This window comes from Cebus imitator, unplaced genomic scaffold (genome assembly GCF_001604975.1).
Source record: "Cebus imitator isolate Cc_AM_T3 unplaced genomic scaffold, Cebus_imitator-1.0 Scaffold86, whole genome shotgun sequence".
Classification (NCBI taxonomy): domain Eukaryota; kingdom Metazoa; phylum Chordata; class Mammalia; order Primates; family Cebidae; genus Cebus; species Cebus imitator.
The window spans coordinates 5522414-5540704 of NW_016107401.1; the positions used below are offsets into that span (position 1 = coordinate 5522414).

General features: G+C 36.5%; 1 protein-coding gene across 9 annotated transcripts in view; it reads left to right on the forward strand.

The window, feature by feature from the left end:
- The window catches only part of TENM2 (teneurin transmembrane protein 2), a 1289478-nt gene that overhangs the window by 690487 nt on the left and 580700 nt on the right, over positions 1-18291 (forward strand). The gene's annotated exons all lie outside the window — the stretch shown is intronic.

Sequence of the window (18291 nt, forward strand, 5' to 3'; positions counted from 1 at the left end):
CAAGATGTTTTCATTTTCTATTCCATTTTGTCTCTTATTCTCTCATATTTGAATCTCTGTGTCTCTGTCTTCAGTATTATAAATTATATCTTTCCATTCTAATCAGTTAGTGAACATATATATGAATTTTTCTATTTCATGATTTTATTTTTTCACTTGAATTTCCATTTAGAACATATCATTTTTGGAAATTCATTTTATAATCTGACAGATTTTTCTTTCACAGTGTCTTGCCCCTTGCTCATTTTGAAAATTTTTAAAAAAATATTTAAATATACTTACGTTACAGGCTGAATTTCATACTTTCACTATCTAATGTTATTTTCTGTTGTTTCTGCTGAATACCTCTCATGAACACCTGTTTCCTTGTTTGTTTTGCAATTTGAGGGGAGAGTGAAGTTATGTTATCTGGAATTGATCTGTGGATATTTTGTGAGGCCTGAGTTGAAAATGCAGTCACTCCATCCTTGTAGAGAAATTTGTATTGACCTCTGCCAGACTCTGTATAGTACAACCCACTCAAGACTGCTTTGATTTCTTGTCTTGGGATTTCCTGAAATATGCTGGTTATGTAAATTTCGAAGCCCCTTTGCCTGAGGGCAGGCCTGCGGTTATGTATTTTTCAGAAGAGATGTTTTCTCCTTCTAGAATTCAGCATTAGATAAACAAAATCCCCTTGCCTAGCTCTTTGTTGACTGTTGAAAGTTTTTCAGTACAACCTTCCCCTGAGGGGACATATCCAGCTTTCAATTATTCATTTTGTTAATGAGGAAAGTGAGGCTCAGAGTTCGACTTGCTGGGAGTCACACACAGCCCCTCCAAAGCAGAAATGAAAACAGGGCCCAGATCTTCTCATCGTCCAGTTGTTTTCTCCCCAACAAAACAAGCTACAAAAATAGCCTCACCTTCTTCTAATAAGACTGGCTTCACCTTTGCCTCCAGTTGGACAAGTAACAGCAAGATTCAGTTATTCCTCATGGTTAAGTTTGATGAATTATAGAAATAGGTTACTTAGATATATTTTAGGAATCATAAGAACATAAAAAAGTCATATGAGCTAAGACTTATAGTCCCCACTATTCAGTATTTTGTCTTTTATAGTAGTACCAAGGGACATTGGTGTGACATGATGATAGTTGCCCTTCGTGATATTGTCCTCAAAGGGAGCATCCCTAACTGGGAAAGATCTATCATCCAAGAATTTCTCTAAAGCCTTCTTGAACTCTCATTATATTTTTGGTTTGTACAACCTTAAGGCACTGCTTTATAAGGAATTGATCTTATACTAGTCAGGACATGGGCTAAATAACCCTGAAGTTCTTTTAAAATATGATTTCAAGTATCATAAATCTTGTTGGATAAGCAGACTCTGCAAGTGGAGGGAATATAGTAGAGTGACACCGAGCTCTGAAGTCAAACAGCCTATGTTCAAATACAGGCTTTATCCCTGTGTCCTGGCTGTGTGACCTTGGGCAGAATCTTTTACTCTCCTGAATCTGTTTCTTCTCCTGGACAAGGGCAGTGATTGTAGGGTTATCATAAGGTTACTGGGGAAAAAATGAATACAATAATGCATATAAGATTACTTAGCGTAAGGCTTGGCATAGAGTAAATAAATGAAAGTATTCTCAATATTACCATGAGTGATATTGTCATTATTGTCAGTAGATGAGTATCTTCATCCTTGTCACAGACCTCAACCAAAAAAGTGCCTATGATCCCACTTCATGTGTTTTAAAACATCTGGAGGTTGAGGGGCAGAAGAGGATATAACAGGGGGGAAAAAAAAAAACAAATTCTTATACCGTGAAGCAATTTTAAATTTTATGGGTTCCAGTATCTACTAAATACATCACCAATTTTTCAGGAAACAGTTGTTGAAATATCTTTGGATATGCTGTTGTGGGGATGCTTCATATTGAAAAAGAGAGATATAAACTAACCAAGTAAATAAGGTCACTTGCGGTTCCACTCTGGATTTTACCCTTACATAAATTGACTCTGATATTTGGTCACTGGGTTCCCTCAGTTATTTTATTTTTGCCAAAAAAAAACAGAACAAAAAATAATGTGGCATATAATAGCTCTAATGTTAATAAAATTAAATGTTTTTTTCCCCTGGAAAGTGGCCTCTCCACTCTTTCTTAAATGTCCCAGTCTGCCCCGACATTTACTTTGCACTAGTAACAACACTCAATTTTCATTGACATTATCTTCTAAATACAATCAGATCAAAAATCGCCAACATCATTCTCATTCCTCTTCTTCAAGCAGATAATACAGGACAGGGTCTAGCTGATAACTTCCGCTTCAATAACCTCTGATTCCACTACTTGAAATGCTTTGTGTGGTTTTCCACTGGACCAGAGGCAGAGGTATTTGAGTAAAACAGGTGATTCCCATCGGCAAAGATGCAAGACAAGGCATTTGCCTTTAATTGCACTTTCCTCTTGCTAGGTGCAGGGACTCTGAATGGGCAGGTCCCTGAGGGTGACTTGTACCAACTGGAGTCTGTGCCAGCAGGGACCTTCTCAGGCATACACTTAACGTTTTTTTCCCCAGGGGCTTGTGCTTAAATCTGCAGGTTGAAAGGAACAGAAGTGAAACTTTTAAGAAATGGTAATGAGCACTTAGGATGTTCTGATGTAGTTCACATAAGTCTTGATGTGTTCTGTAACACTTTCTCAACCTCAAACGAAATCCACTTATGTTTACTGGCAAAAATTGGGAATTGTTTTTCAAACATTTACCATACGAATAACCTTCAGCAGTGTACTTAAGCTCTCCAAGCCTCAGTTGCTTCATCTGTAGAATGGAAACAAGCAATAATTATGGTATTGAATTAAAACATTACATTATTACATGTGCTAAGTTAAAAACTCACAATTACTAACATTAAATATTAATATTTTTAGAATTATTTGAGAGCTGGATGAGATCACTCAAGGACAATACTTAGAGGGCCTGGCATATTGACATGTACTTTTCACATATTATTAGCTTTTCATAATAGTAATCCTAATGTAAGCCTATACTAGGTTTCTTTTCACAAATAGTCTGAAATCTCCATTCTTCTCTATCTGGAAAGCAAAGTGGGCTACTGAAGACATTATTTAAATTTAGTCCAAATTCTATTTGTACTTGATATGCCCAGATGTTTGAGGAGGAGGAAACAACACATTGAATTATCTGGATACTTCCTTATTTTGGAGAGAATAAATTTCATATGTTGGATTTTGTAATATATTTAAGGTGCTCAACTATCCAGGTTAGCCTGAGACTGAAAGGGGTTTCTGGGATATGGCGCTTCTCAGCAGTATAACTAGGACAATCCTAGGCAAACTCTGTGAGTTGCCTTATATATTATAGCTCCCTGTAAATACTGTAAGACACTCAAATATGATGAGCTTTTAAAAATACACAGGTCTTTTGTGAATGAAAAAATTCTTCAGTGGAGAAGGAGAGAGATATATCCTTACATCTGCTTTCCGTTGCAAAAATAGCTCAATACTGAACTAAAACTGGCTTAAAAATAAGGCCCTTGAGTCTGGAGGCGCATAATTTCTGGCTTGGTTCAGTAGTTCGACAATGCCTTTGAGGACTAAAGAATCTTTGTATTGGTGTTGGTCATATTTGCCCTTAAAGTCGCATTAGACTTCATCTTTGAGCATCTCTCTGCCACAATGACATCCAAACCAGGAAAGGCAAGTGAGGGGAGGATCTACCTCCAGCATCTCTCTTTTTTCATCAGGGACTAAAATTATTCTAAGAATCAATCAAATTTCCCTCATGTTTTATTAGACAAAGCCAGGTCATCGGTTCACCCATCAGTCAATCAAGCAAGTGCATAGAATTGTTAGTTATTTAGACAAACCATAGGTCATCTTCTGGGCTACAAGAGGGCACAGTGTCTCTGAGCACCTGTTAACATGAACAAAAATGAGATTTGGCCAGGAAAGAGAGGGAGGTTAGAGAAACAGCTGCTGTCTGCAGAGCAGGCAAACAACAGTATCTGCCATGGGCAGTGAAACGAGACAGTCATCTCACTAACATCCACTCTTCTTTAGGCAGTCATTCATCTTACAGGGAAGAGGGCTTTGGCTGTTGATGTCCCAGGTGCCTGATTATAATGGGAATATGGTAGGTGTGCTACCTTCTATTGAATGGCGTGGATTGTGAGGGCTGGAAAATTCACATGAAACCTCTACATATCTCAGTTTCTCTGTCTGAGAACTTAAGATATGGCCAACAGCGTCCTAAACTAGAAGAGACATCTAACCAAGGAAAACAGTAAAGAACTCTTCATTTTGAAGTTTATTTCTTCCCTGCAAATCAAATAAGATATTGATCTTTCATCTCAGGAGAAAGTCTTTCACTGGCCCTTTGATGGCACAATTCTCATAACAAAGTCCCCGACAGAGAAAATATAATGTGGTTTTCTCACCTTTGAAAATCTCCTTCACTCCCCAAGTTGCTCCCTCTGAGTGAACTGAATGTGTATACTCTTTGCTCTTTCCTGGGGCTGCTTTGTTTATTTAAGGATGAGAGTTCAAGGTCATTGAAGAAAATCTTTCTCGGCTCCACCAAGAGCCCCCTTATGAAAAAACAGAAATCTAGCTCTTGTGTAAATGATCAAATCCTTGTTTAACAGAGACTTACCCTGTGATAACAAGGTTTGTTGTCTGTTTTATACTACGTATGACTCCTGTGAGGGTGTTATGAGGTTTCATAAACTAATGATTATGGAATTTAATATTTTTTTGAAAAGTTCCACACATGTTAAATTCTGTTGCTCCTTGGATCATTCCCTGTTTGCATTTAACATAACTTCCAGCATCATTCATGTGCTCTAATGGAGAAGCAGATTCCTGGGACATTCCCTGGCTACTTAGGAATAAACAGATAACCAGTGCGGCGTGAGGTTTCATTTTCTTTTTTGCTTTTAGGTGATTTCTAAAGCCTTTCTGAGAGACCCTGAAAGAGAATGATGTGGAAATTTCTGATAGTACAGGCTTAATGTATGCTCAAGCCTGTAATCCCAGCACTTTGGAGGCCAAGGAAGGTGGATCGCTTGAGTTCAGAAGTTCTAAACCAGCCTGGGCAACATGGTGAAACCTCATCTCTATACAAATATAAAAATGAGCTGGGTGTGGTGATGCACCCCTATAGTCCCAGCTACTTGTAAGGCTGAAAAGGGAGAATCGCTTGAACCCAGGAGGCGGAGGTTACAGTGAGCTGAGATCCCCCACTGAACTTCTGCCTGAGTGATGGGAGTGAAACCTTGTCTCAAAAATAAAGAAAGGAAGAAAGAAAATATTTGATCAGAAGTCAAAGAATAAATTAGCCCCATAAGGTGCACCATTTTGACTGCACATACACTTAACATAACAATAAACTGATTCTTTTATTTGGAATTTCCAAATCGAACTTTAAAAACGCAGTATGACTTTGGTGGGTTCACAGTTCTCCGTGTTTACATGGATCCTTGAGTGTGCAGCCTTATACGTTTCTCTAGCAATTTGTGGCTTGTATTTCTCTTCAGATGTACAAGGATAATAGATACGGGAAAAACAGTTATGTATTTTTAAATTATACTGTTTGTAGATTGTGGGGAAAGTTCTTAATAAGAAGTAAAGAATTAGAAAATCTTCATTTCATTAGTCTGATGTATGTAGCTTTCATTCAAAATAAATGTGTGAACATCTCTTGATCAAGAAAAACAGCATTTAAGATGGAAATCCATCAGCCTGATTGTTCTCTCCCTTGAAGACAGTTAAGGTGGAGGAAGCCTAAAGAAAAAGAAACACACAAATTAGTATTAGCACAAAGGATGAGCTTTAAAAAAGCTATGACTCTCCCATTCACAAATATTATATATCGTGCTTTTTTTTCTTATATTCCACCCTTGGTTGCTGCTTCTCATTCCTATACCTGCTAAATGTTTTCGCCTCCAACTCCAAATTAGAGGAAAGTTGGCTTCATGCTGATTGTACTTTACTGGGGAGAGAAGACAGGGTGGCGGATGGGGAAGTAAGTGCCCGTAATTAGCAAAACGGTTTAAAGTACAGCTTTCAAAAGACAACATTCTTAGACAAACCAGTAGTTGTAGGTTATAGCTGCTCTTTACTTGCTAATAATTGCAAAATCCATTGCTGCCACTTTTGAGTTTTTTTTAAATAAAAGACTATTAAAATGGAATAAAAGCTTAATAAGTAGATTAGTTAGAACAATAGTCCTCATGAGAATGTTTTGATTCTGAGTATAGCTGCTAAAGATAACCCTAAATGCAATCAGGTTTAGCTCCCTGCATGTGTGAAAGGAAGGTAATACCCTCAGAGATTTTGCCAACAGATGACATTATTTTTTAAGTGTCTCTTTCTACATTTAAATTAGTCTTTCCTCTGGGCACTGGCAACAAAACCTTTGTTAAGAATCACCAGAGAAACAGAGCTCTGAATAAATGCTCAGTGGAAAATTATTTTTGAGAATTTGGTTTTAGATGTTTCACATCAAAAAGATGGATGGCAATGCATCCAAGAGGGAGCGCTTTGTGATCCTTCCCTGTCCTCTTTGTAATTTTAAGGATCAAAACTCCCAAGGTGTCCAGAGATAAGGACAAAGGGAGCCCTGCAATTTTACTAAACATATACACGTTATAAAAGGCAATGTGATCCAATGTCAATGAAAGTGTATCCATATCCTGTCCTTTCTGTTTCATTTTATTAATTTCATTCCTTTGGCCAGATATTTATTCTCTCTGTCTCTCTCTCTCTCTCTCCCTCCCTCCCTCCCTCCCTTCCTCCCTCCCTCTCTCCCTCCCTCTCTCCCTCTCTCCCTCTCTCGTCAAATTGTTTCTGTGCACTAAAAGACCTGTATGAGACTCAGGAAACACTCATTCATAGACTTGATCATTCAAATTGTAATGAATGTTACTACCCAAGCCCATTCTTCAGACAAGATAGCACAGACAATACTGAGAGTCTTCATTACACTCCGGGACATGCGCGTTCACAGTGAACCCTCCTTCCACTTCCTGTCTCTATCCTTCTGTTTCTTTTTTGGAAGATATTTTCTTTTATATTTTCCTTGTCAGTGCCCTCTAGATTACACATGCTGTTTCAACAGCTCACTGGTCAAATCTATCATGTTGCAAAGAACTAGTCTGTTTTGCATTCCTCCTTGCCACTTTGCCTTCCCGTTCGGCTCATCCTTCCGTCTTTGTTGCCTCCCAAGCCATTGCATTTACTCAACTATATGGGAGAGACTAGGAAACCCTGGCACTATCCCAAGTATGTAGGTTTATAAAGTCCCCTGTGGCCGGGCGCAGTGGCTCAAGCCTGTAATCCCAGCACTTTGGGAGGCCGAGGCGGGTGGATCACAAGGTCAAGAGATCGAGACCATCCTGGTCAACATGGTGAAACCCCATCTCTACTAAAACTACAAAAAATTAGCTGGGCATGGTGGTGCGCGCCTGTAATCCCAGCTACTCAGGAGGCTGAGGCAGGAGAATTGCCTGAACCCAGGAGGCGGAGGTTGCGGTGAGCCAAGATCGTGCCATTGCACTCCAGCCTGGGTAACATGAGTGAAACTCCGTCTCAAAAAAAAATAAAATAAAATAAAGTCCCCATCACCAAATTAATTAAAGGGACTCTTTCATTTGCCTGTCTCCACCCACCCAAATATGACAATAAACGTGTAATATCGCAACTTTTTTCTTCTTTCCCCACCATTTGAATTAAGCCTTTAGACTCATAGTTATCGAAGTATAGAGGGCATAGAAGAAAGGCATCACTCATATGATTCGGTCTGACACACACATATCCCACCCCATAGCTGTGTAGCAGTGCTTTATGAGGACACTGTGAATTAAAATGAAGTTTATGTTGAGACTATTTTACTGTTATATAATGGCCCTGACATAAAAGGAGAAACATTTGAGAGTCCATCAGCCAAGGAGTAAGCTCATATTTATTTAGCATAGTCATAAAACAGGTTAGGTAGCAGTCACTCACACTATTATTTTGAATGGAAGAATTTTATAACCTGACGTTTTAACATTTTTCTCAAGCCTAGCTAAAGTCAGAGTCATCGGTAGACTCTATTGAACTACACAGGGTGGGCCCCACTGCAAGACTCATCAACAGCTTGAGTAAGGCCCAAGCTGGAATATATATTTTAGTCAAATCAAGTGATTTGATATCCAGCTAGGCATAAGAACCATGAAACTAGACTTATACAAAGAAGTATTATATTTTATAGTGATATTTTATTTATGTCTTTATGAATAAGCATGTATTATATTTATAAATATCCATTTATCATTTTATGCTAATCCATTTAGAACATCTATAATAAACTTATGTTCTATATAAATAAAATCTTTAGCTATAGTTATATATATATTTATAGCTGCAGATTTTATATATATACATATGTTTTATTTATATATATATATATATATATATATATCTCCAGAAATATAGAATGGGCACAAATATTTTACACAATTCCTGAAGGATGCATTCTGCTTGTTATAATATGAAAGTTATTATTTTTTAATTTTTATTTCTTTTTTTTTAAAAAAAAAAAAGAAAATAAGTAACTTTCTTCTCAAGTCTTAACAATGAATTTAGATCCCGTAGCTATTTTTTAAAAATTACTTCATATTTCTAAATGGCTAAAGAGAATTTTGAAAGTTTCCAACACAAAGAAATGATAAATGTTTGATATAATGGATACACTAATTAGTTTGATTTTATAATAAAAAAAAAAAGATGTACAGATTCTCAGGTTCCACCCCAGACCCACTGAATCAGAAAAAAAAAAAAAAAAGAAAGTTATGAATTCTCTGGGATATAAACATTTCGATAGTCATGGTAATCACCTTTTATGAAAGTCATTCCATGTGCAGTGTGCTGAGATAAATGTTTTTCATGCATTATCTCTCTTAATCCTCACAACAAACCTGTGAAACTAGTGCTTGCATTTCTGCTCTAATGTAATATACGCATTCTTTAAAAATCTTGCAATGCAAAATTATGCAATGAAAAGAAACCAGGATGATTTATAGTAAACCTGTGTTAGAACAGACCATTCAAAACCTAAAAAAACTGGTCACTAGGACATCAGCAAAACAGTGACAATTTTATAAAATAACACACTGACAGTATCATAAATTTCTAATTCATTTGTGTTTGTGTATATTTGTACTTGTGTGTGTATACACACACACATATACACATATATATATAACTATTAATATATGTAACTTCATATTATTAACATATATACTTTTAATTTTAAAAGGTAGATTGATTAGGTATATATACCTTTATTTTGTTAATACATATTATTAATTATTTATTAATTATATACCTTTAATTTAAAAAGATAGATGGATTAAAACCTGATTCAATATACACCTTTAACAAAATAAAGATAAATTTATTAGAACCTGATTCAATATAGATTTACTCCCCTTAACATAAAACTGAGATAGATCCAAGCATGTGACCTTCTAGTGATCTAACCTCAAGCACTAGAGGAGTGAATGGATCACATTCATACCCCACAGTCACGCTTCCTAACCCAGCATTCCTCTTAGTCAGTCTTTCAATAGAAGCTTAGAATCAAATAATCGTAGGGTGATACTCTCTGAAGAAGGTCTGGAATTTCAGTATATTCCATTGGTTATTTAAAATAGCTCTGTGTGATCCGAAAATCAAACTGGGTGCTAGTGTGGTGGATTTCTAAATGAAAGTTTACTTTCACAGTGTGAGTACAGGTGTTCATGCAGGCACCTATTTCTCTCAGAAAAGGACTTTTGACAAATGATTGACCCAAGGACAAAAGAACAAGAGTGGCATGGCAAATCATTCCAACAGAAAAACTTTGCTGAGGAAAGCTACTGAAAAGTAAGCCAAAAATTAGTTCTACCCTTCTACCTTCTCTGCCAGGCAAAGAAAAAACATGTGATGATTTTCCTTACTCTTAATAGCTCATAAGAGGAGCCATGCCAGCTTCTCTGGAGATACCAGCCCAACCTACCTTCCAACCCCTAACACACACCCAGAATTCCAAAAGATTCCAATATCTTTAAGGCTTTGTATAAAAACCATTAAACAATCATGTCTGTTATGGCTTATAGCAGTGGTACCAATGTGTAGATGCCACTTATTATATGGCATTTCTATACATGTACCTATATGTAAGACTTCATAAAGTAATTTAAATTATATTTTATTATTTAAAGTCTTTCAGATTTGGGGTAATGGAAAATGTCTACTATGTATTGTTCCGCATCGTTTTAATTTTTGCAATGTGTGTATACTGTTTCAATAATCATAAAAATAATACAGGGATTTTAATTTTAGCATAAAAGATGGTTTCCACTAACACTTTTATTTGACCTAACCCCTATACCAAAATACGTTTGCTCAGTACTCAGTGAGAAGGATGCTGGTCCTCTTAGTTGTCCACTGGGAAAATTCTCTGAAACATGATTTGTCTCTACTAAGCCCTTGGCATTTGTTCCTTCAACTAATATGTATAGAACATCCTCTATGTACACTATATGTCAAGTACTTGAGAATGTGGTGGCCAGGTTCAGTGTTTAGCATACTAGATGCTTGTGGGGGCATCAGAGATAATAGTCAATGATTGAAAGGAAAATCCAAATCACTGCTCAAATACTCACTTTCAGGCTGGTGGTCTCAGAAAAGGGGGTCAAGTTTAAAGACCCCAGTTGAATCTACAGCTTCTATTAAATTTGAACCCTAGGGACACCTTTTCTCCAATACCTTATTTTTTTTGAGTGTAGAACAATTCACATTATATACACCCTTCTATTGACCTGTCTCTTTGAACCCTGCAGGCACTTGACAACTAATGAATAAAATAATATTGTGTGCTCTTGGGGCTACTGCAGTCTCTTTTGTGTCTATAAAAGCTCTTATTTTTCCAGCAACTGGGAGAGGATACAACATGGAGAGAGGCTGTGTAGAATAACTGTGATAGCATGGGCTAAACCCCGGGGGCACTAATGACATTGTATCCACAGAGCAAAGTTAGAATGTTCTATAATGATGTCATTAGACTCCTGAAAAAGCTATCTTACTGCTGACTAGAATTTCTCCATCAGATTCTCTTTAAAAGAGGAATAAACTGCAGGGTGTGTATCTGTGCATGGGTATTGACATTGAATAGCTGCCTCCAGTCACTCTGCTGAAACTGGCTGACCTTCTTGCATGAGGTTTAGTCAACTCAGCTGCCTATTCGATGAAGACAAATGAATTTCCAGGATTATGCCGGTCAGGTCAGGTCAGGTCACCTGAGGTCAAAAACTGATTATACAGTCATTCCATCACCTTTGTTCTACCTGGGTATCTTTGAATGTTTATTCTTTAGGTTCTCACCTTTGATTTGGTGCCCCCAAAATGTTTATTCCTGTGAAAGTACATATGCAAGTCAAATACAGAAACCCACAACTGATGCCTCTAACACATTCAAAATTTTTCCCATGGAGGCAGATATGCAAAACCGACAGTCAAAAACATTTATTTGAAAGGCAGAATTGTAATAAGTGATAAATAATAATAATTTTTGACAGACATTAAAAATGTGACACCAAGTTTCTACTGCTTATAACTTGACCTTGGACAAGTTACATCATCTCTGTATGTCTTAGTTTTCTCACCTGTCAAGTGGGGACATTAATAGCACCTCCCTCTTGGGGTGGCTCAAGTGAGATAAAGATTTGAAGTACTTAGTAAGTATTCAGAATGTGGAACGTGCCTGAGTGCCTGTATGTGAACTTTCATCAGAGGAGCATTAGCTTATAGAAATGTCATCTTTCTAAATGCAGAATTTAGCCTGTGTTTCTGTACTAGCTGGTCACATTGTCAGCACTGAAGCTTTTATAAATGTCCCTCTAGCAAACCACCAGAATTTTTACATTGTTGGGCTCTGTTGAAGCTCTAGCCACAGACAACTCCAAATTTGCATTTCTCACATTTGCCTTCTTCATTTCACTGTCTCAAAAAACAAATGCAAGAAAGTAAATCTTCAACTTAGAACATCCATTCTGTCGAGCTGATGTGCTGTCTGATGAATGGTGAGAAAAAAAGAAACACGTCACCCCAGGAATATGTAACCTCTCCGAAAATATCAAGTAAGCCCAATGCCAATATAATATAATGAGATTTTGTAAGTGCTTATATTCTAATGAGATTGGCATGGTTTATTAATGGGCTGTGCCTCTTATGAATTGGGAAAACACAATGTCTTGTTTCCTGTGATTTGGTATGATACACAAAGTCTTTTGATATCTGCTGATATTTAAATGAACCCGAGGTTGTAAAATTTGATAGTAAATTGTTGCATGAAGTTCTCGAGAAGAGAGAAAAGAATCTATTTTCAGACAACAGTGATCCTCGGCTTCCATTAATCTTTGACTCTAAAATTCTATGAATCCACAGTACATATTTGTACGATGTGGCTGATGAAACACTTTGAAAGGCTAGGTCTCAGTGTTTAACCAGTTGCTATTGCTATGTTCCAGTGTCACCAGGACTGCCTGGCTTTAATCAAGGTATCCCTGGAGTTGTTTGAAAACAACCATTTACAGAAACTTGGGGCATACTCTTGACCACATGATTTAATGACTTTATAAGGGAGGTAATCTTGCACCGGGGATAATGAAGTTAGGATCCCAGCCCTGCTACTTAAAATTTGGTGGCCTTATTTCAGGGTCCGTATCTTTCTATCAACATAGTAGGAAAAATAATAGTACCTAGCTCAAGACAAGTAAATGAGACCTGGTACACGTCCAGAATTCCAACATAAGCAATTGTTATGTTAAGTCAGAGAGTCATGTTTTCATATAGGCAGCACCAGAAAAATGTTGTTAGATCCAAATAATACTTACACAGGGAATTTATCTTTCCTCTGCTTTCCCACATTATCCCTGTTAACTGTACACTCCTCAGGTTATTTGGGTAGTACATAAATGTCAGAGATCAGTCTGACTTTCAAAACATTAGGAAAATTTACCTACTCCGTGAAGCCTGACGATGACCTAGAACGGACAATGAAAATTCCCAAGCCCATTCAAGAAGCCAGATTTTTTAAAAGCCATATCATCTAAGCCATGGATCACTGTAACAACTCTTTATTTACACAGCACAGTCATTCCACTCATGGTCAAATTTTCCAGAAATATACAGATGTTATAGATATCACTGTTTTAGAGGTAGGTCCATGCTATTAATCTTTGATTATTAATATATTTTTCTACCTCTGCTATCTTCAACTTACACTGCAGCCCGTTTCTTTCCTCAGATTTCTTTTGCTTTGAAATTAACCATCTTTATCTCACTCATTAGTCCCCTTCTTTACTCATTCTTCTTATCCATTGCTAATTGATTATCCCGTAAACCCACTGTCAAAAATAAAAAGGGAAGATGTGGTTCCTGGTTTAATTAGGAACATGCAGTCTGGGGGGAAAGGGAAAACTGAACACACCTGCTCTTTATACTTACTTCTAATACCTGGTACTCAAGAGAACTTTGACAAATCAGAAAATGAACTTGAAAATGTGTACAAAGCAATACAGCAAGTATAAAGCTATCCTGTCACAAACAGAATATATACATTTGTATCTGCTCAGGAAAAGAATGATCACAGTTAAGGGGTTTCATTAAGAGAAAGAAGACTTCTCTTAATGTGAAAAAAGAGAAGGATGCATCTGTTTCAGGAGCTAAAAAAGCAGCTTTGGGATGACAGTTTTTATGCAAAGTGACTGCTACCTGCTGCTTTATTCTGCATTCATCTCTCATAAATAATATGTTTTTAATAATCCACTGTATCTTTTGTTGGAACAATGCTTCCTAGAATTAAACATATATTTCCCTCACTTTCAAAAGCCCTTGAAAGCATTGTGATTATCCTGGGTCTTTCTTTGTGACTCTTATGTGTTTTGTCATCAAGAAAAAGCCAAGCTAATTAAACTATATGAGGACAGTGCACCTGCAGATGACCTCCTAAAGTCAGCTGCTGGCTGTAGGTAATTCTCTCAACTAAATGTATGCATGTTGGACAATAAGGGCACAAGGTGGTCAGTGGCCTTTCCCTCAGTGGCCACTCCATTCAGACTCTTCCATCTGCCTTTCCACATGTGGAGGACAAAGGAATGTCATCAAGTCTCTTTTTCAGTTCTTAGCCCAAGAGCGAACCCCTGTTTAATAATATCCCAGTGTTTCTAGTTACCCCAAGGCAATAATATAACCTGAAATGATTCCCTAAACAGAGTTTATTTTAATTATTCCTAATGATCAGCAAAAATTTACCAGTTCTTTAAAGCAAATAATCGCATTTGCTTTGAATATGTTATTAAGCATATTGCTTGTCACACCACATGTAAAGATCTTCTTTACAGAGATCTGCGAGGAAACATTTCTTAGGACAGTACTGGAATAGATGAGGTAAAGAGCAACTGCTTTTTTTTTTTTTGTCTTTCTAAGACATTATTATTTGTTAGAATGATAGTATGTTTTGGTTTCTCTTGGTTGGTAGGCAAATCAGAGCTAACCTTTTGCTGCCTTCCATCAAAATGTGTCAGAATACACTATGGCATGTATTCTGTGTACTAACCTTACCTGTTTTCTTTTTGCTTTTTCAACTTTTATTCACCACCCATGAAGCATCATCATTTTGTAAAATCTCGCTTTCGACATAGATTTCTATAGGAAGGCTCAAGTGGTTTTGGGGACCATTAAATTCTAAAATATAGTTTATATATATTTAATGTGATATTGATATAGGATAATTATATATGATATTTATATAATGATAATTTGTATACTTTTATATGTAATTACAGAAAATCCTACAAACCCATTTATTAAACTATCAGAGATTCTAAGATAAGTTTGAATAGAATATGGATCAAATTACTAATTTCTCTTCCCCAAATTTAACACATCCAAGCTACTACATTATTTATTATATAGAAGAAGGAGAAATAGTCTAACAGTTCATTAATAGGCAATTGGTTAAATAAATTGATATGTTGATGTAATAAAATAATATGTGACTGCTAAAATCTTGATATAGAATAATATTTAAAGACATGGAATTATATTGTGATAAATTTAAAATAACAGGTCCCAGAGTAGTCTCTGACTGTTTCTGTTATGAGCAAGAATAGATTTTAATACACATACAAACACATGGAGAAAAGGTTAAAAATATCTGCTGTAAAATTATTACTATCTCCAGATAATGGAACTACAGGTGATTTGTCTATTTCCTCTATTTTTGTGACTTTTATTTTGTATTTTCTAATTATCTACGATGAACATATGTTATATTTGTAATCAGGGAAAAGCAAATGTCTTCATTTGAACCACTTCTTGTTATCACATATAGTGGATTAGTTCTTTTCAAAATAAGCCATTGAAAAGGATTCTTAGACACTCAATGCAGGGCCTCTTTTACTTCAGTGGCAATGGTATAGTGCCTGAAGATTGGTAAAAATAGCTAATAAGCAGATTCTGTGTACAGATGTAGCCTTTTCTTCCCTCTGTCCCCCCACTGGAGTCTGTGCTTCTGTCACAGCGCTTGTTACTTTGAAGTCCGACTATTTGCTTAGAGTGCATCTCATTTGAGGGCAAAGATGAATCCCATTTTTAGGCATTCTATAAATGTTTGTGGAGTGAGTGAGTGTATGACTGAGTGGAAGTAAAAAAAGAAGAAACCCTTGGTGCCAATCAGGCCAGAATAGCAGCAGACAAGACACCTTCTCTCGCAGCCAATTTTCTTGGCTGACTTTGTCTGTATAATTGCTTCAAATCTGTATTTTCTCTACCTATCTAGCTTCAGCCTAAATGTTGAATATTGTATTTTCCCTCAAAGAATGTCAATAAAGATTTTATTTTTTTCAATTACTGTTGCAGAGAATGTTTCCCTTTAGGAAAACTAAAATTTAATAACTTTTCTTCGGCAAAGTTGACGATCTCTTTATTCTCGCTGTGATGACTGTAGTCAATCAGGAGTCAGTTGGAAGCCGAGCTGAACATAAAGTGATTAAAAGAAAACCAAAACACAAATGCACCCTCTTGAAAACCTAATCACATTATGAAGCTCTAAGCATGAGTTATGAGGTAGCTGTGGCTGGCTGGGTTTTGATGAAGTACCCATAATTTCATATCAGCTGCCACAGGACTTTCTGACTTCTCTCTAACTTTAAAATGTGATTTACCCTGTTATCACCTACTTATAGAGTCTTCAAGATCTACCTAGGAATAAATAGTATTAATAATATTCTAAGCTGTGTTGCTGTAAGATTCTTATGTTTCCATATTCATACGGTAAAATTCAAATGATATAGAAAAATAAAGTAGGTAATGTATTAGATTTCAAAGCTCTGGCTGTTAAAAGCATTTTCTCAATGCAGAAATCCTGGCATGAATTCATATGTTATCAACAAGCACTGTAGATGTACTTCTTTTGAAAATACGTACATTATTTTTATTCACTTTAGATTAGGAGTAATTTGATTTAAGTTAAGCAGGTATGTGGTTGTGATTAATTTTAACATATTAATAATTCCACTCTTAACCAGTTTTCTCAACTTGTACTGCATGCAAATCTTTACCCTTAAAAGGGTAATTTAATAGGAAAATCTTTGAAACTAATTTCTCAGGCAGTTTTCCTGAAACATGTTATTAGAAATTGATACTTTGACATTATAAGCAGTGTAGATTTCTATTGTGGACCAGTATTCTGCAGAAAGAGTTGTATTATATTGATGAAGAATCTAAAATATAGTCAGTGTCTCTACATGTAGGAAAAGGAAGACGGAACCTTCTTGCAGTGTTCACCTGGCACAGGCTGAGAGCTTTTCTAAGATGAATGAAGCATTATGCCCCATCATGGTGGCAGTGTTTTTTTAAGTCAGCTCTTTTCATTGGCCAAGATAACCTTTATTTTTAAGTGAACACGCTTCTTATAACCATCTGGTTAAGTGTCATCAGTCTGTCTCTGCATTACCCTCTCTTTTCCTTGTTAACTCCTTGCCCTGTGTCTTTAAGATGCAGGGTTTGGAGAAAGTATTTCCCAGGCTGTGGTGGGCTTTCCCTCTCAGTGCTCCCATAGGCTTTGCAGCTGAACTCTTTAATTCATCACTCCATCTTTTAATGCCATACACAGTACTTGGCACTGGGCATGGTGATAAAATATGATGCCTGCCTTTGTATGACTTATGGACTTTCAGAAAAAACAGGTACAAGTAGGGACTTTTGGGAAAAAAAACATGCCCTAACATAGAATAAGTTAAAACATATCCCTAAGAAAGAGTTGGGGGGACAGGTTTCCAGGTAAAAAGACATTATAAAGATTGGGGACAGATGAAGGAGTTGTGGTTCACAAATCAGAAGTTGCAGGCCAGAGAGACAAGGCTAGAAATGAAGTGGGGAGATTGAAAAGGCAGAGATATTGGGAGGTCCCCTAAATGACAGGTAGGTTGTTATCTTAAGGACCGAGAAATATCTTAAGCAGGGACTGACATGAAGAGATGCACAGTTTAGAAAGCTTAGTTTGCCCAAGGTGTGGAAAATAAATAGACAGGACCTAGCTGAGAAGCTGTAGATGCTGTAAACCAGATGAGAGAGGACAGTGGCCCAAACTAGCAGAAGAGTGTGGAGATGCAAAGTACTGGACTGAGGCCAGTAATGCTTAGGAAATGGCAGGACTTCTAGATACAAACCTGTATCAACTACACATCCTTGTCATTCCACATTACAATTGCTTATTTTGCTAGATCCCCTGTGCAACTGAGTTTTTTATAGGTGCTTTTATAAATCTGGAACCTAACTCACTACTTAACACATTTTAAGTGCTTGCTGCACATTAAGGAATAAACCTTGATTGAGTCTATGTCGTAAACTGTCTTTGAATGATGTTGCTGTTAGTGTATCCGTGCCTCTAGAAAACAGTTTCACTGAAATTGTAAGAGAAATGAAGTTGTGATTTGAGTTGCTAACTACGTCATGGTTTTTCAAATTTAATTTTCTGTTTTCACATTTTAAAACAATTATGAAGTCAAACTTCAAAATGGGAAATTTTACTCTATAATTATATATGCTTATGAATTGTTTTAATATGCTATCTGAACTCCATAGTTCAAACCATATTTTCAATACTATTGTTTCAATTATTTCAGAATTTTTCTAGCATCTATATGCACACAGGGACACACATTGTTTTCCTTCTTTTTTTAACAGAAAGGGGATT